Raw genomic sequence first — 15,802 nt, forward strand, 5'->3', positions numbered from 1 at the left:
TAAGGAGAACCACGCATCAAGTCTTCCATCCACACGGTTGTAGATTTTGGGAGACTCTCCAAAACAGTTCTCTCTAGACAACCACATACCATTACAGGTCGTTTTGTAGCATGCATAGCCGACTAGGTAAGTTAGATTTTTTTTTTTCTTTTTTAGTTTTGATTGATCTTATCTTAGTTTATTGATTTTTTTTTTTTTAGAATTCTTAGTTATTAATTTAATTGATCCATGTTATTCAAGTTTTAAAATTGTTAGTTTCAGTTTTAATTTTTAATCGAAATGAAAGCTAGAGGGTTTATGTTTCAGTTTCAATTTTTTAACTGGAATGAAAGTTAGAATTTTTAGATTTTAGTTTTTATTTTTTTTATTAGATTAAAAGTTAGAGTTTTTATTATTAGTTTTGATTCATAAATATTGGAATGAAGGTTAGGTTATTTGTTAACTTTAATTCTTAATTGATACAATTTTAACTTTGTATTTCATTTTTTTTTTTTAGAAATTTTAATAAGTTAGTCTAATCAACACAAAGTTGTTTGTTCACTTTTTTTTTAGTATGTTAACTTTGATTCTTGTTTGGTCCAATTTCAATTCATGTGTTTTTCTGAGTTTTAGGTGATTAGTTTAATTGATCCTATAAGATAAAGTTTATGCTTTTTAATTTCGAATTAGTTTAGTTTAAACCTATTTTTTAGCTTAAGTGTGTTGGTGATTTTAATCCAATATTTTAAATAATCATGTTAGATAAAGGTCAAGTTTTTAATTCCGATTTAGTTCAATTTTAACTTCTTTTTTTTAGTCTAGATGTGTTTGTGTGTTTAGTTGATCATATGCTAGTTCTTGATTTGTTATTCTCAATTTAGGCGTTTCTTGAATCCTAGTTGTTAATTCTTGATGGATATCTCGTTAGTTTATTTGATCTAAATATTAATAGTTTATTATTTCGATAGCTCTTTATCAAATTTAATCTTTGGAGGCCATCGGAAAATAGTGAAGATTGGCCTCCATTCTCACCACTTTAGTTTGCTCGGTTGTCAAAAATTTTACTTTGTGATTTTGTTTTCTTATGTTTTGTTGTTTTCAAATTAATCTCTTTTATTTTAAAATAAAATACTTTTCTCAAAAGATCCCTTCGAAAATCTATTTTAAAAATTCATTTAGAGTCCTTAGAATCGAAATCTCATTTTTTTTTTTTAAATAATATGCAACCATATCTCAATCAGTTCGCATCTCTCTCAGTTTTCAATAAAAATTATGGTTTTGAGTAAGACATGAATCCAAGCTTGTGGTCCCAAATAAATGGGATAACTCTAGGCTAGATTTGTGTATATCAATTGGGGAATTGGTGAAACCCCTACATAAAATCATTTTTCAAAACTCTTCCTTGTTGCCAGTTTTCACTCAATCACTAACCCTTTACCTTTAAAGTTCGTTTCAACAACTTCAGAATATCTTTAAAAAATTTCCAAAACTTGTATGATTTCCCTCACTTATCAAATTTGAATTTAAAATTTGTTTTGAGTTAGAAAGCAACTCTAGAATAGAAGATATAAATGAGTTTTTTGGAGGGCTCTGTTTTCACCCAATTCTGGACACTCAAAATATTTTTGTAAAAATAAAATAACAGATGACTTTTAAAATTTGATTCAATATTTTTTCTTAATTCTATACTTCCTAAAATTGATCTTAGACATATAAAATATTAAAAAATACGCATTTTTGAGGGAGATATGATTTTTCAAATTTGTACCTACTACACATGATGGAATCTGGACATCTGTTTAGTTGGAGTGTTTTAAAAATATTTTTGAGTACTCCCCGACCCTGGATTTATTTTTCCTGTGATATAGACACTTTGAAAGATGTGTATGATTTTTTGTGATCACTCATTATTTTTTTTTTAAATTCGTTTATGAATGCCACTTGTTTTTATCTAATCTGGACTTTGTGGAACTTTTGGGTTTCTTTGTTGCAATTTGTCATTCGAATGAGTATTTGGATTTTGGTATCTTGTTCTAGATGTGTAGGAGTTATTTCCTGAAATTTTTTGTGATTAAATTACATTCCAAGTCATTTTTTTTAGAAATTGTTTTGTGATGCTCCCTTTTCTAATTGCATGCTGATGATATTGTACATTGCTTGAATTATTATTATTTTTGGAGTCATTTGACTTACCTTGCCTCAATTTTGGCTTTGGTACTGTATGTTAGACATAATAAAGATGTTATATAATTTATACTTTTCCTAACCACTCTAGTATTTTTGGAGGAATCTTATCAATTATGCATGCTATCCAAGTACACTCTCTATCACTTACTTTTCGGAATTTTATGAACATGCATGTTGTTGTGAGCCATATCTATGTCTGATTCCATCCTTAGGTGCTTAGATGTGTGTTAGATTTGCTTGGATAAAATGCATGTTATGTACTATGTTTCTACACTAACTTTGATGTTTTATGATAGCACTTGAGAAGTAGTCTAGGTACACATTCTAACCTTCCTTTGCGATTGTGATTTGATTTCTTTTTTAGCATGCTAGTTCTGAAATCACCTTAGCCTACCTAGGTATCTTTAATCAATTGATTAATTGTCACTTTTCCCTTGACTTAGTCATTAGAGACCTCTTTAGGGTTAGAGGAGTGCTACCTCTTAGAGGTACCTTCCCAATAGGTAACCTGATCCTCGGACCAAGACTCGGGTTTTTTCAAGACTTGTTTTTCCAAAATTATGGAGTCACTTATTTAAGGTTTTCTTTCTTGTTTTATTTTCCCTTTTAAAATAAAATAAAATAAAATAAGTGTCGACTCCAACTTTTCCAAAACTATTTTTTCACCAATAAAAAATGAGTCGCCAATTGAGTGGGGAAGCACATGGAAAATGTAGGTCCATGGTGTAGAAGGGTGAACATGATCAATGAGCATACCCTACAAGATCAAGGCAGCTCTAAATAGAAAAATGAGTAGACTTTAAAGAGTCTCTAGTAGAAGCAATCATACCCTTCGATGGTACACAATCTCTTACACACCTCCAAAGAGACGAGATGCTTCCATGCAAGGTGGTCATCACCTCAACACATACACTACCTCAACATCCCAGGGGGTTTCCTATGGTGAAAGCTCTTGCAACTCTTAACACTCAGTAGTTAACTAAAGTGCACAGTGAGTGGTGTGGGTGCATCCGAAAATCCTATGAAGCTAAAGCAGAAAATGAATCACTCTGGTCACACAAATGTCTATGAAACCTAGCTTTGGGCTATACAGGTCTTCAAAGATCATACTCCAATCAACATCAATGTGTTGACCTCCTCCAGAATGATCCCAAACATAGATGTAGCCCATCACTAAACCCTACTCTAAATCATTAGCTCGGTCGAAGAGCAAACAAAGTAACAAGTCTCGTATCAAATACAAGATCAAGGGAAACAAGGTCGACTGAGACCAGTGAGTTGGAGGTAAGGGGATAGATGTGTGTCCCACATAGACAAACAAGACACGCATCACATAGAAGAAGAGCAGTCATGCACCAAACAGTCATGCAAATAACAGGTATATCACTCATATCTACACACAAGCTAGGTAGAGATATGATAAACAAGATAGGTATATAGCAGAATGGACAATATGTTGAGACAAACAAGATAATATACAACAAAGAGAATCAATCATACCAAGATGAATGAGATATATAAAAATGAGAATATACATGTCCAGGAAAGCAAGATAATCATACAACAAGAAGAGTCACTATCCTAAAGTAGGTAAGAGAATCAATCGATGTAATCAACATGTCAATATAGCCAATGAACAATAATAACCAAACATGAATCATAAAGAAAAAGGGTAATCATGCAACATGCAATCATACAAAACAGATACATACAAATATAAGCAAATATATACAAGCGCACATGATAACAAGAATCAATATATAATAAGGCACATGCAATATATATACCAAATAATCAACATGTCAACACTCATATGCCTTAAAACATGCAAATATACAATAAAGGCACAATGAGGGGGTATCCACTAATAGATTAATCAAACACCACATTTCCTTCAACTCAAGTTCAAGTTTGACACTCTAAAGATCCCCAATGGAGTTGTCATTTTATGGACCTGCGTTTTTCACGATAGTCCCCACTCGACCGTGAGACTAGCTTTTTATTTATTTGTGAAAAATTGATTTTTTAGAAAAATACTTGGAGTCGCCACTTATTTTAATTTTTTTGAAAAGGAAAACAAAATAAGAAAGAAAACCCTGTGTGACTCCTTATTTGGAAAAGACATGTTTACAAAAATATAATCTAGATCCGGGGGGTTTAGGTTACCTATTAGGAAGGTACGATTGTGAGCTATAACACTCCTCTAAGCTTGTATACATACGACCTCTACCAAACGAATTAAGGGAATTATGACAATTAATTAATTAATTAATTAATTAATAAAAACAATAGAAAGAGAAATGAAGGGTCATGGTCGGTGAATGGAGGAGGTGACGATCAGTGGTGGTGTGAACGACAACGCTATCGGCGGCGGCTTGGTAGTAGTGGAATTGGTGGGAAAAAAATGAAAAGAGAAGAGAAAAGGAAAAAGAGAAAGAAGAAGAAGAAGAAATGAGGTTGTGAGTGGGGCGACAGGAAATGGGTGGTGGAGATGATAAGTGAAATGGGTTGGAAATGGGAAGAAAGAAAAAAGAAAGGAAAAAGAAAATAAAAGGAAAAAAAAGAAAAGAGAATGAAAAAAAAATAAAAGGAAAAGGAAAAAAACTTGGGAGGGTAAAAAGAAGAGATAAGATGAGGGAATTGAAAGAAAATCAAAAGAAAAAAAAATGGGTAGGACGGCTGGTGAAGAAAGAAGAAGGGAGAAATGATGAGGTTTAGGGTTTGAAATGGAAGGTGAAGATTTGATGAAAATGAAGGGCCAAGATTTAGCCTTCTTAAATGGGTATGAATAATGGGCTTCAAAGGTTGGGCCAAAAAAAACAAAACAGATAGGCCCAAAAATATTAACCAAATGGACCTTAAAAAACAAATAAATAATAGCAAATAAATATAAATAGAATAAAATAAAACAAATAAAAAAAAAGGGTATGAGACAAATTTTAGGGTCTACACCTTAGTTTTTAAAAATAACAAAAAGTTATTTTTTGTAAGGTAAATTTTAAGTTTTAAGTTTTAAGTGTATACCTCTCTTCCTTGTTAATAAAACTTAAAATTATTACATCTCTTCCTTTTCACCCATTCCTTTTTTTTTCTCTCTCTCTCTTTCATGTTACTCCTGAGATCACCTCTGTGGTCGAAAAACACACTTTCTTTGATAAACTGAGGAATACTCTTCTCAATAGAGCATACGTGACCTTCTTGGCCAATCATGGGGACAGCGTGGAAGGTGTTGTTGGGTTGGCCAAGGGTCAATAAGGTGAAATCCTCATGGAGCTACTAGACGACCATTTTTATGTTGTAATGGATTGTTTAGAAAATATGGAGGCATGGGCCATAACACATGATAGGTACTGCCAATAATGTCTTAGTTTTGTTTTGATTTTGAAATGTTCAGATTTTTAGCATCTATTACAATATAAAATTTTGTATTGTGAAAACATTTTGTGCTTTCAATTGTTGTATGCATTGGTATTGATTTGGTTGCATTTTTTTAGTCCATAATTGGAACTTCAACTCACTTCACCATGAGTTTGAATAAATGCCAATTCCAAGAAAGAGAGAGAGAGAGAGAGAGAGAGAGAGAGAGAGAGAGAGAGAGAGAGATTCTACCATGATTTATAACTTAAAATACTTGGTCTAAATTAATGATTTGTTATATCAATTACACACGATTTTTAAAAAATATATTTTGACCTCATAAATAGACCTTTTAAGTATATAAACTCTATTTGCATTTTAATCTTGTTTGGTAAATATGGGTGAGTGGGAGTGAATGTTGGCCTCACTTGTTTTTTTTTTTTAAATTAATTTCAATTGCAATTTCAAGCAAAAGAAAAATTAATTTAAAAATATTTTTTTTTAATGATAGTTATAAAGCATTCATTTTGGAGGTTATTTTTCATTACTCTTTATTTCCCTTCCATTTTTCCATTAAGAACCAATCTCTCTACTCTCCTATAATTTTGTTTTTTCTTTCCTTTTACTTATCCTTTTTATTTTTGATGAAACATAAGACATCCGGGTTACCTTTTGAAATGCCCAAGAATCCCGATTGGTTGTTTCACTAACCAATTTTCTCATCTCAAGTCGTGAATGAAACTACGAATATGAAAACCATTCTTTTCTCATAGCACAAGAGTCTTGACCTTTGTTTTCACAAAGAAAAATAGGAATAACTTCAAGAGAAATGACTTTTTATTTTTTCAAAAGAATTGTATTTTTTTTTTCAAGGAAGAAAACATATTCTTCACTTTCATTTTTAGAAAAAGAGATAGGAGAAAGCATATTCTTTTTCTAGTTTTTCAGGGAGAGAGAATTCTCACAAAGTGAGAAAAAAAACTTTTATTTTATTTTATTTTATTTTAATAGTGGTAGTTTTTTGGTAGTTTTAAATCTCCCAAAACCTGCCCCCTTATTTTCTCACATTTATTGGGTCGAGTCAGGTCGGGTCAGCCCACTTAGGCACTCAAACCCAACCCAACATATCCCACTTACACAAGATGGGCTGAACTAGCCCGATCACTCATCCAAGTTCATTTGATTCCACCTTTGAAGGTCATTCACACAGGAAAATGGGTCGTGTGACCATGCGAGAGCACACCCGCAATTTGGGAGCTATAAACTTATGCACCTATTAGGGATACATAGTAGCTTAACCCCAAAAATTATAAGTGAACAATAATAATCATGTCTCGTTGTACCCTAGACTTATTTAGTTACATTTTTAATGTATACATTTAATCCCTCAATGTTCTATAGTATCTAACATTATAAATGTATTCACAATAATATCAACTACAAAAGCAATATAACCGATCGACCATGAACACTTCTTTATCAATGTAACTTAAAAAAGTCTTCCTTATGAGCTCATGTCTTTTAGATCCAAGTTAACCGTTTGCCTAATATGTCTCATAAGGACAAAATTTTTCATTTTTGTCAAAAACATACCAAATTAAGAACATTAATTTGTCACCTTAAAACATAGTCAAAAGTACAAAGAGTATAAAAATGGGTTATTATAATTGTAATAAGCCTTAAGGATCTCACATAGTGAGGATACAGGGATTAATCACTCACTTTTCTTATCAGTCATATTTAAATACATGTAGTATGAAATATATGTTATGATGGTTTCTCTCCACTTAGAGAGTGTATGTTAAACTACCACCATACAGATGTCAACTAAGAGCTTCACACTAGTAGCTTGTTTGAGTTTTGCATTTATGGTTCTCCTTAAACCTTTTATGCTAAAACTCAAGTCCGGTTCAAACAAGCGAATGTAATTGTGGACGATTACATTCAATCAAGATGTCATTTATTATAGACCTCATCTTGATACTTAATCAAGGCAACACTCATCATCTCTTGTATACTTTAAACTCACTTATCATCATTAGTATATCGTGTCTCATCCCAACTCATAAACATATTGATTGGGGTGGTTGCTTGTGTGAGAGAGTCAACATCTGCCTGTTGACATACATATATATGTAAGTACCAATTACATATTCAATTATATGAATAACAAATACTCATATCATCTTATCATATATAAAGCATCATATATCCAATCAATAATGATCCATGACATATGATCCACATAGATCATAACCTAGGCAATCCCAATGACTTTACATGTACAAAAAACATGTTTTTTTAGAATGGATTTCATGAATGGATCAACAACCATTTCACACGTAAGTAAATATTTAGGATCATTTCCTCTTCATGTAATAATATCTCTTTAAAAATTATTATTGACATCTAGATGTTTAGTTCTTCCATGATATTTTGGATCTTTTACATAAATTGTTGCAAATTGATTGTCACTAAAGACTGTCATTGGCTCAAAAACATCCTTGACTATTCCCAAACTTGCAAAAACTTTTCAACCATACGACTTCTTATATTATAGTTGAACAAACAATAAATTCAGCTTCCATGGTTAAATTGTTTCTTGCTTTTCCATAAGTTGGCACCATTATTAAGCAAGAATGTGTATCTTAATATTCATTTGTGCTCATCTAGATCACTTTCCCAAACAGCATGTGAATAACCCACTAAACACAATTCTTTGCCTTGATAACAAATGGAATAGTCCACAGTGCCTTTTAGATATCAAAGAATTCTCTTTACTTTTTTCCAATGCATCATTCTAGGATTTTCTTGCTAACGACTCACCATCCCAAAAACATAGCAAATATATATATAGTCTTATACACATCATAACATACATTAGACTCCCAACAACACTAGAGTAGGGAACATTAGTTATTTTTCTCTTTTATTTTGGAGTCTTTAGACCCATTTCTTTACTTAAGTTTTCACCTCTTGCAAATGAAGTGTCAATGGGATTGCAATCTTGCATATTAAATCATTCAAGGATATTCTTAATATAGTGCTCTTGTGAAAGAGCCACTAGTATGTGAGAACGATCTCTAAGGATCCTTACTCCAAGATTCTAAGATGCTTCTCTCATATCTTTCATCTCAAAAGAAGATGACAACCATCTTTAAATGGTTTGAAAAAACTCCAAATCATTTCCATCTATAAGCATATCATCCATGTTGTGGACCCCGTATTTTAGCTCGATGCATTCCCACTCAATGGCGTGACTCGCTTTTTATTTATTTTGTGAAAAATATAATTTTTAGAAAAGACTTGGAGTTGTCACTTATTTTTGTTTTATTTTTAAGGGAAAATAAAATAAGAAATAAAACCCTAAGTGTGACTCCTTATATGGAAAAGACGATCTATGGAAAACCAAAGTCGGGTCTGGGGATCAGGTTACTTATTGAGAAGGTACAGTAAAAGACCATATCACCCCTCTAAACCCCTAAAAATGAGTCTCTACTAAATAAAGTGAAGCAAGCATGAAAATTAACTAGGAGATCAATGTATACCAAAATGATCACAGATCAAAAGCAAGTCATGATAATGAATAAATAAACAAAGTGAGAGTGAGAGCGTACCTTAAAGATAAGTAATAAAACACTATCATGAAACAAAGTTAGTGCATAATAATGAATACAAAATATATCACATGCATATTAAAAAGCCAGAAAAAGATCAAGTAATATTCATTAAGCATAATAGTTGACAATCGAAAGAGAAAACTCATATTTAGGGGCCCCACCAAAGCCCATTTCATTTTGCATGAATTAATCCCACAAATTCCATTAATTTGCAATGATGAAAATTGCTTTCATGCTTATTTAAAATCAAGAGAAACAAAAGATTATTTGAAAATCAAAGAAAATTTGTGAAAGTGCTTACCTAAAGGGAAATGTAGCAAATTTATTAAAAATGAGATTTTTTGACCTAAAACCCTAATTAAGGATGAAAAGTTGTAGAGTTAAAAAAAAAAAAAAAAAAAACATTTGACAATTGGAGTGAAATTAAGACTATTTGAAAGAAAACTAGAGTTTTTGAAATTTATTTGAAAACTGAAATCTTGAAATTTAAATTTAAAATTTTGAATTTTGAAAAATTATTTGAAAATGGGAGTTTTGAAAATTAGAATTTTGAAAATTTATTTGATAATTGAATTTATTAAAAAATAAATAAATTTGAAGATTAGAATTTTGGAAAATAATTTAAAAATTGGAGTTTTGAAAATTGGAATTTTGAAAAAAAATTAAAAAAAAAAATTTGTTTGAGAATGGAATTTTAAAAAAAAAAATTGAAAATTATTTGAGAATGAGATTGCTTAAAAATTAAATTTTTAAAAGATTAATTTTTTTTAACCTCCAAAGATGAATTAAGAGGATGACACGTAGCTTGGGGAGTTGTGAGCTGCATGTGGGCTGCGTGGTGGTCGTGTGATGGTCGTGTGGTTGCTATGGGCTGCATGTGGGATGTGTATGGGCTGCACATATGTTGCATATGAGCTGCATGTGGCTGTGGTGGATGTGTGGTGGTTGTGGGTTGCATGTGGGTTGTGTATTGGTTGCACATGGGCTGCATATGGGCTGCTTGTGCATGAGAGAGAATGGGAAGAAGTTTAAGTGGAAGAAATAATGAGAAAAATGGGTTTGGTGGCTGCATATGCATGAGAGAGAATGGGAAGATGGAATTGTGGGTATGAAAATGGCGCACCCAAAAGTGGCCATGCAAATATGGAGCTCAAGAGTTTATAGGGTGGCAGGAAGCAAGGGATGAGGTTTTGGACTTTAGATGGTGGCACATCTTCATCTGGAATCACATAGCTTTCATGCATGGGTCAAACATTTGAGTGCTCATTCGACTTCCATGTAATAAGATTGATCATTGGAAACATTCTTTCCTAAGGGAGGCTTGCAAGTTTTAAAAATCTTCCCCACATCGATTAATGAAGCTTTCTCATCAGTTGAAACTGAAACGAGCTCGGGAAATGTAAATGACAGTGAATAGGCAAGACCAGAATAAGGAATCCATGTTGAAACTTTCAGCATAGTCCTATATGCTCATAGTGAAGCTGAGTTGCATGTGACTATAAGCGGGCTGTAGCGTTTTGCCAACTCTAGATGATGCAAGTGCAATGAATCTAGGCATGTTGAAGGTAGACATGCAAATTGGAAACATATGTGCGTGGGCCCGTGGTAGAGAAGTTAAGTGGTGAGAGAATATTTAGGAATCTGGTACATATTGATCAAGCTTTTTTTTTCTGGGAGGCGCATTGAATAAGTCCTCTTCATCATTTGCATACTAGTTATGGGCTTTGAAAATGGCACACCCAAAGGTGGCCATATACTTCTATGCAGAAATAGGGGGCCCGGGGTGCTATGGTTAAGCATTGGATATGGATTTTAGGTCTTCTAATCTTGGATTGACTTTTGATGGTTCATGATATACGGAAAGTGTAGTGAGCATGGGTGATGCGTTAGCATTTATGAAATGATAGAGAGAGAATGAGGGTGGAAATGTTGGCGTCTTTGGGAAACTTTCCTGGTGAGCTGTTGAATTTATGGAGAATGTAAAGAGTGAGGAATGCATGATGGAAAGGTGCTAAGGGGATTGAGTGGTGTTTAGCGGGTATGAAGAATGGGTTAGTCTAATGGAGGTGACTATGATATGCATTAGAACGGCTGTGGTGAGCTAGAGAAATGAGATATGTTCTGCTCAATGTATGGCATGGGAATTGGCTGTGATGAAGGTGCAATGGGACTAGGCTGATTTGGCTTAGATGATGGTCACTGCATAGCTTGATTTTCATTTGTGCGGGCCCGGGTGAGTGGTAAAATGAGCGAATCTTCTTCTTCACTGCTCTCATGGCGGTCAAGTCCCCTTATCCGTGTCAAGTTGAAACTACTTTTCCAACTATGACTCAAGAACATCGTCAACCAAAAAAAGATATTGGTGAACCCATCACAATCAGCAAGACTTTGAGCAAGGTCAAGTGCCCCTTTACCGTAATCAGTCTAGTTAAATTGGAAAACCCTTGCTTTGAGGGTGTTTGGCTTTCAGCATAACAAACCCGCAACTTTGTACCTTATCTATACCCAAAACATAGGAGAAAATACCCATGAGGCAAAAACAGAGGAACTCGAAGCATGCACATGGATTGATAATACATAGAGATGAAGATAGAAATACCAGATGCAGATAAATGAACAACTTAGAATAGAGTATAACTAAGATCAAGAAAGATAATCGAAACAACCCATTAAATGGAAACCCATTTCATGCTGAAATTAATGGGTTCCATGACCAGTGGTTCAACATGAAAGTTCAAAGTAAATATTAAGGTAAAGTCACCAAAAAACTCCTACTGAAGAGTGAGCCATTTTAGATCAAAACACGAGAGAAAAGTAGTGCAACATCATATTTATTCCAAACAAATCAAACAATGATCAGAATCAACCAAAGAGAATGAAGAACAAAGTGATGAAGAAAATGAATAAGAAATATGCATGGAAAAGGTACCTGAAAGTGCTCATCCAATCTCCCAAAGACCGGTAAACTTCCTCTCTTTGTTACTTGTGATTTACCCCATGCAACTTCTTTTCTCTGCCCTTTGCTCCCGTTCTCTTTCCTTTCAAGCTCTCAAAAAAATTCCCCACAACCTTGAATCTCAGGAAACTAACCACCACCGCCCCCCCACCCCCAATCCTTGCTCTATTTTTTGCTCTCAACCTCTATTTCTCTATTTTTGCTCTCAAAATCCCCTCACCTAGCTCTCTGTTTTTCTTCCAAGCTAGTTTTCTGCAACTTCTTCCTTCCTGAATGCCTTTTTCGGACCCTTCTCTCACACCTCTTCAATCTAAATACTTCCTTTCTTCAAAATAGCCCCCCATGCTCTGTTTTTCCCGAAAAATCCCATCATTTCCCCATGTCGAAACCCCTTAGAAAGTTGGCATCCCCTCTTTTCCTAAGCATCATTTTTTTCACTACAAGTTTTTCAAAAATCAACCTCCTTTTCGATGTAGTCCATCCGTTCCCATGTAGCCCCTCATTTTTCTCTTTCCTAATCCTCTCTCTTTTTCTGTGCCTCTCCATTGCTTCCACAACTTTTGATGCAGCCCCATTGAGCTGCCACTGGAATTTTCAAGATTGTGATGAGCCTAGTAATAGGAGGAAGAAAATAATGGGCCTAATACCGATACATACAAGTTGATGCATCAAAAGTGACATTGCTTACTAAATCGTGCATGGTAGTCATGTAGTTTCCAATGGACTTCATTTCTTATCAAAAATAATTATTTCGTTTTTCTTCAAGAAACTTTTTTTTTTTTACCTAAGTAAATAAAATAAAATAAAATAAATAATAATAAAGTAATCAAAATAAAATATAATGGTAATAATAAAAAAAATGATAACAAAAATATACAATGACCATATACATAAAAAAAAAGTAAATAAGAAATGAATAAATAAATAAATAAGATAAATAGATGTAAGTACGTGACACATATTCATTCAAGTTACGTAAGCACAATGAAGACCCATCCTGAACTGAGGTGGAATAGGCTAAGGTGGTGGTCTCGGTGCTAATGCAGTCATCAATCCTCCCTCTACAAGCTTTTGGAAAGCTTGACTCAAAGGCATTCCCAACTGGGAAAACTGTTGCATTTATCTATGTGTAGGTGGAGCCCTAGGCTAGAGATAATGAGTGGGTGGCCTTTGTGTGGCCTGAGTAGCATAAAATGGCTGTGGAGCTGGGTGTACATATGCAGGAGACATAGGTTTAGAAGGAACAAGTGGCCTATAATGCACATGGGGTGATGATAGGTAATAAACTCCGAAAGTCTGCCCAACTGTCTGATAATATCTAGGAGGCCTTGGTCTGGTGGCATTGATGGCACTTACATCCCTGATCTTTGTTCAATAGTTGGTTTCTTCCCCTTCAAGTCTGAAGGGGAAGACTCAGACCACAATCCTCTAGCAATACCCTCTTCAATACCATATAATGGCTGCACTAAAGATCCAAAGTTCATGTGTGGGAATCCCATCAAATGCCTAGCAAATCGAGGTTACAAGCTTCTCATAATCATGCTGATTTGATCCCTCTCAGATGGTCTATCAATGATCTGGGCAATCTTCTCCCTCCAACGGGAATGAATGATGTGACTGTCTCATCAGGCCTCTGCCTTAAGGCCTCCAACTCCCTCCCTAAAACATTTATGACAATGTTAAATGCAAATTGTCATAGGAACTCTTGGGCTAAATCATCCCATGTACGACGGCGTGACACATCCAAAGACGCGAGCCAACGTTGGGTCATCCCACTCAAGGACATGGGGAATAGTATAATCATCTTAGCCTCTTCCAAATTGTGGGCCCTCATCACAGTACTATATAGTCTCAAATGAATGCGGGGGCATCCAATCCCCATGTATCGCTTGATCTCTAGCATCCTGAACTTGGCCGACAAACTGGCCACTAGTAGTCCATCAAAATCATCTCATACTATCTCTCCATCTAATACTTTCAACTATCTCATTCTCTGCTCAAACCTATCCATGTGTGCATGGGCATCCTCCGAGGTTGGAACAGCCACCATGGCAGGCGGTGGGGCAACCTCAGTCTGACTCTGTAAAGTAAATGGTGTAGGTTGTGGAACTGTTTGACCAAGCAGGGGAGGTGGTGGTATCTGATTGTCCTGTGGAGCTGTCTGACTAAGCGGGAGAGATGGTGGAATAGTAGGATCATACTGCACACTCTCCTGAACTAGAACTTGTTAGGCCTGTTGCCCATCCATCCTCTGACCAAGACTAATTATGGCCTCCTAGATCGAAGTCATAGCAACAACGAACTGATCAACTGTAACCACCTGTGAATCCATATATGTTTGATCTGATTGGTCTGACACTCTGATCAATCTACCTTTAACTCTGATCCAAGAAGCTGAACCCAAATAGAACGTATCAATACTCCTACAATAGTGGAAATACTAGATAAGATACAGTGTAAGGGAAACTCTATAAGGAATGTCTATCAATTATGCAGGAAGGTAACCTAGAAGTATTCAGACTGATACTCAATTCTGAGCAAATATATAAGAGACTACTACGAAGGTAGCTAAACCTATCACTACTAACCTGGCTCTGAAGGCCCATAGATGCACCCACATGTAGGAAGGGAATCCTAATAGGAGGATCTAAGGTTGAACCTACAAGGCCAAGGTGGCTCTGCCCCTTTACTATAATCAGTTCCAATTAAATCAAAGAACCTTTGCTTTGAGGGTGTTTGCCTTTCAGCATAACAAACCCGCAACTTTGTACCTTATTTATACCCAAAACACAGGAGAAAATACCCATGAGGCCAAAATAGAGGGACCCGAAGCATGCACATGGATTGATAATACATAGAGATGAAGATAGAAATACCAGATGCAGATAAATGAACAACTTAGAATAGAGTATAACTAAGATCAAGAAAGATAATCGAAACGACCCATTAAATGGAAACCCATTTCAGCTGAAATTAATGGGTTTTATGACCAATGGTTCAACATGAAAGTTCAAAGTAAATATTAAGGTAAAGTCACCAAAAACTCCTACTAAAGAGTGAGCCATTTCAGATCAAAACATGGGAGTAAAGTAGTGCAACATCATATTCATTCCAAACAAATCAAACTATGATAAGAATCAACCAAAGAGAATGAAGAACAAAGTGATGAAGAAAATGAATAAGAAATCTGCATGGAAAAGGTACCTGAAAGTGCTCCTCTAATCTCCCAAAGACTAGTAAACTTCCTCCCTCCTTGCTACTCGCAGTTCACCCCCTACAACTTCTTTTCTCTGCCCTTTGCTCCCGTTCTCTTTCCTTTCAAGCTTTCAAAAAGTCCCCAAAACCCTGAATCTCAGGAAACTAACCCCCTCCCCTCTCCCAATCCTTGCTCTGTTTTTTGCTCTCAACCTCTCTTGCTCTTTTTTTGCTCTCAAAATCCCCTCACCCAGCTCTACGTTTATCTTCCAAACTAGTTTTCTGCAACTCCTTCCTTTTCGAATGCCTTTTTTGGACCCCTCTCTCACACCTCTTCAATCTGAATACTTCATTCTTTCAAAATCCCATTTTTTTCCCATGCTGAAACTCCTTGGAAACTTGGTCTACCCTTTTTTCCTAAGCACCATTTTTTCCACCACTAGTTTTTCAAAAATTGACCTCATTTCCCATGCAGTCCACTAGTTCCCATGTAGCCCCTCATTTTCTC

The sequence above is a fragment of the Vitis vinifera genome, chromosome 19, assembly GCF_030704535.1.
Source record: "Vitis vinifera cultivar Pinot Noir 40024 chromosome 19, ASM3070453v1".
NCBI classification, from domain to species: Eukaryota; Viridiplantae; Streptophyta; class Magnoliopsida; order Vitales; family Vitaceae; genus Vitis; species Vitis vinifera.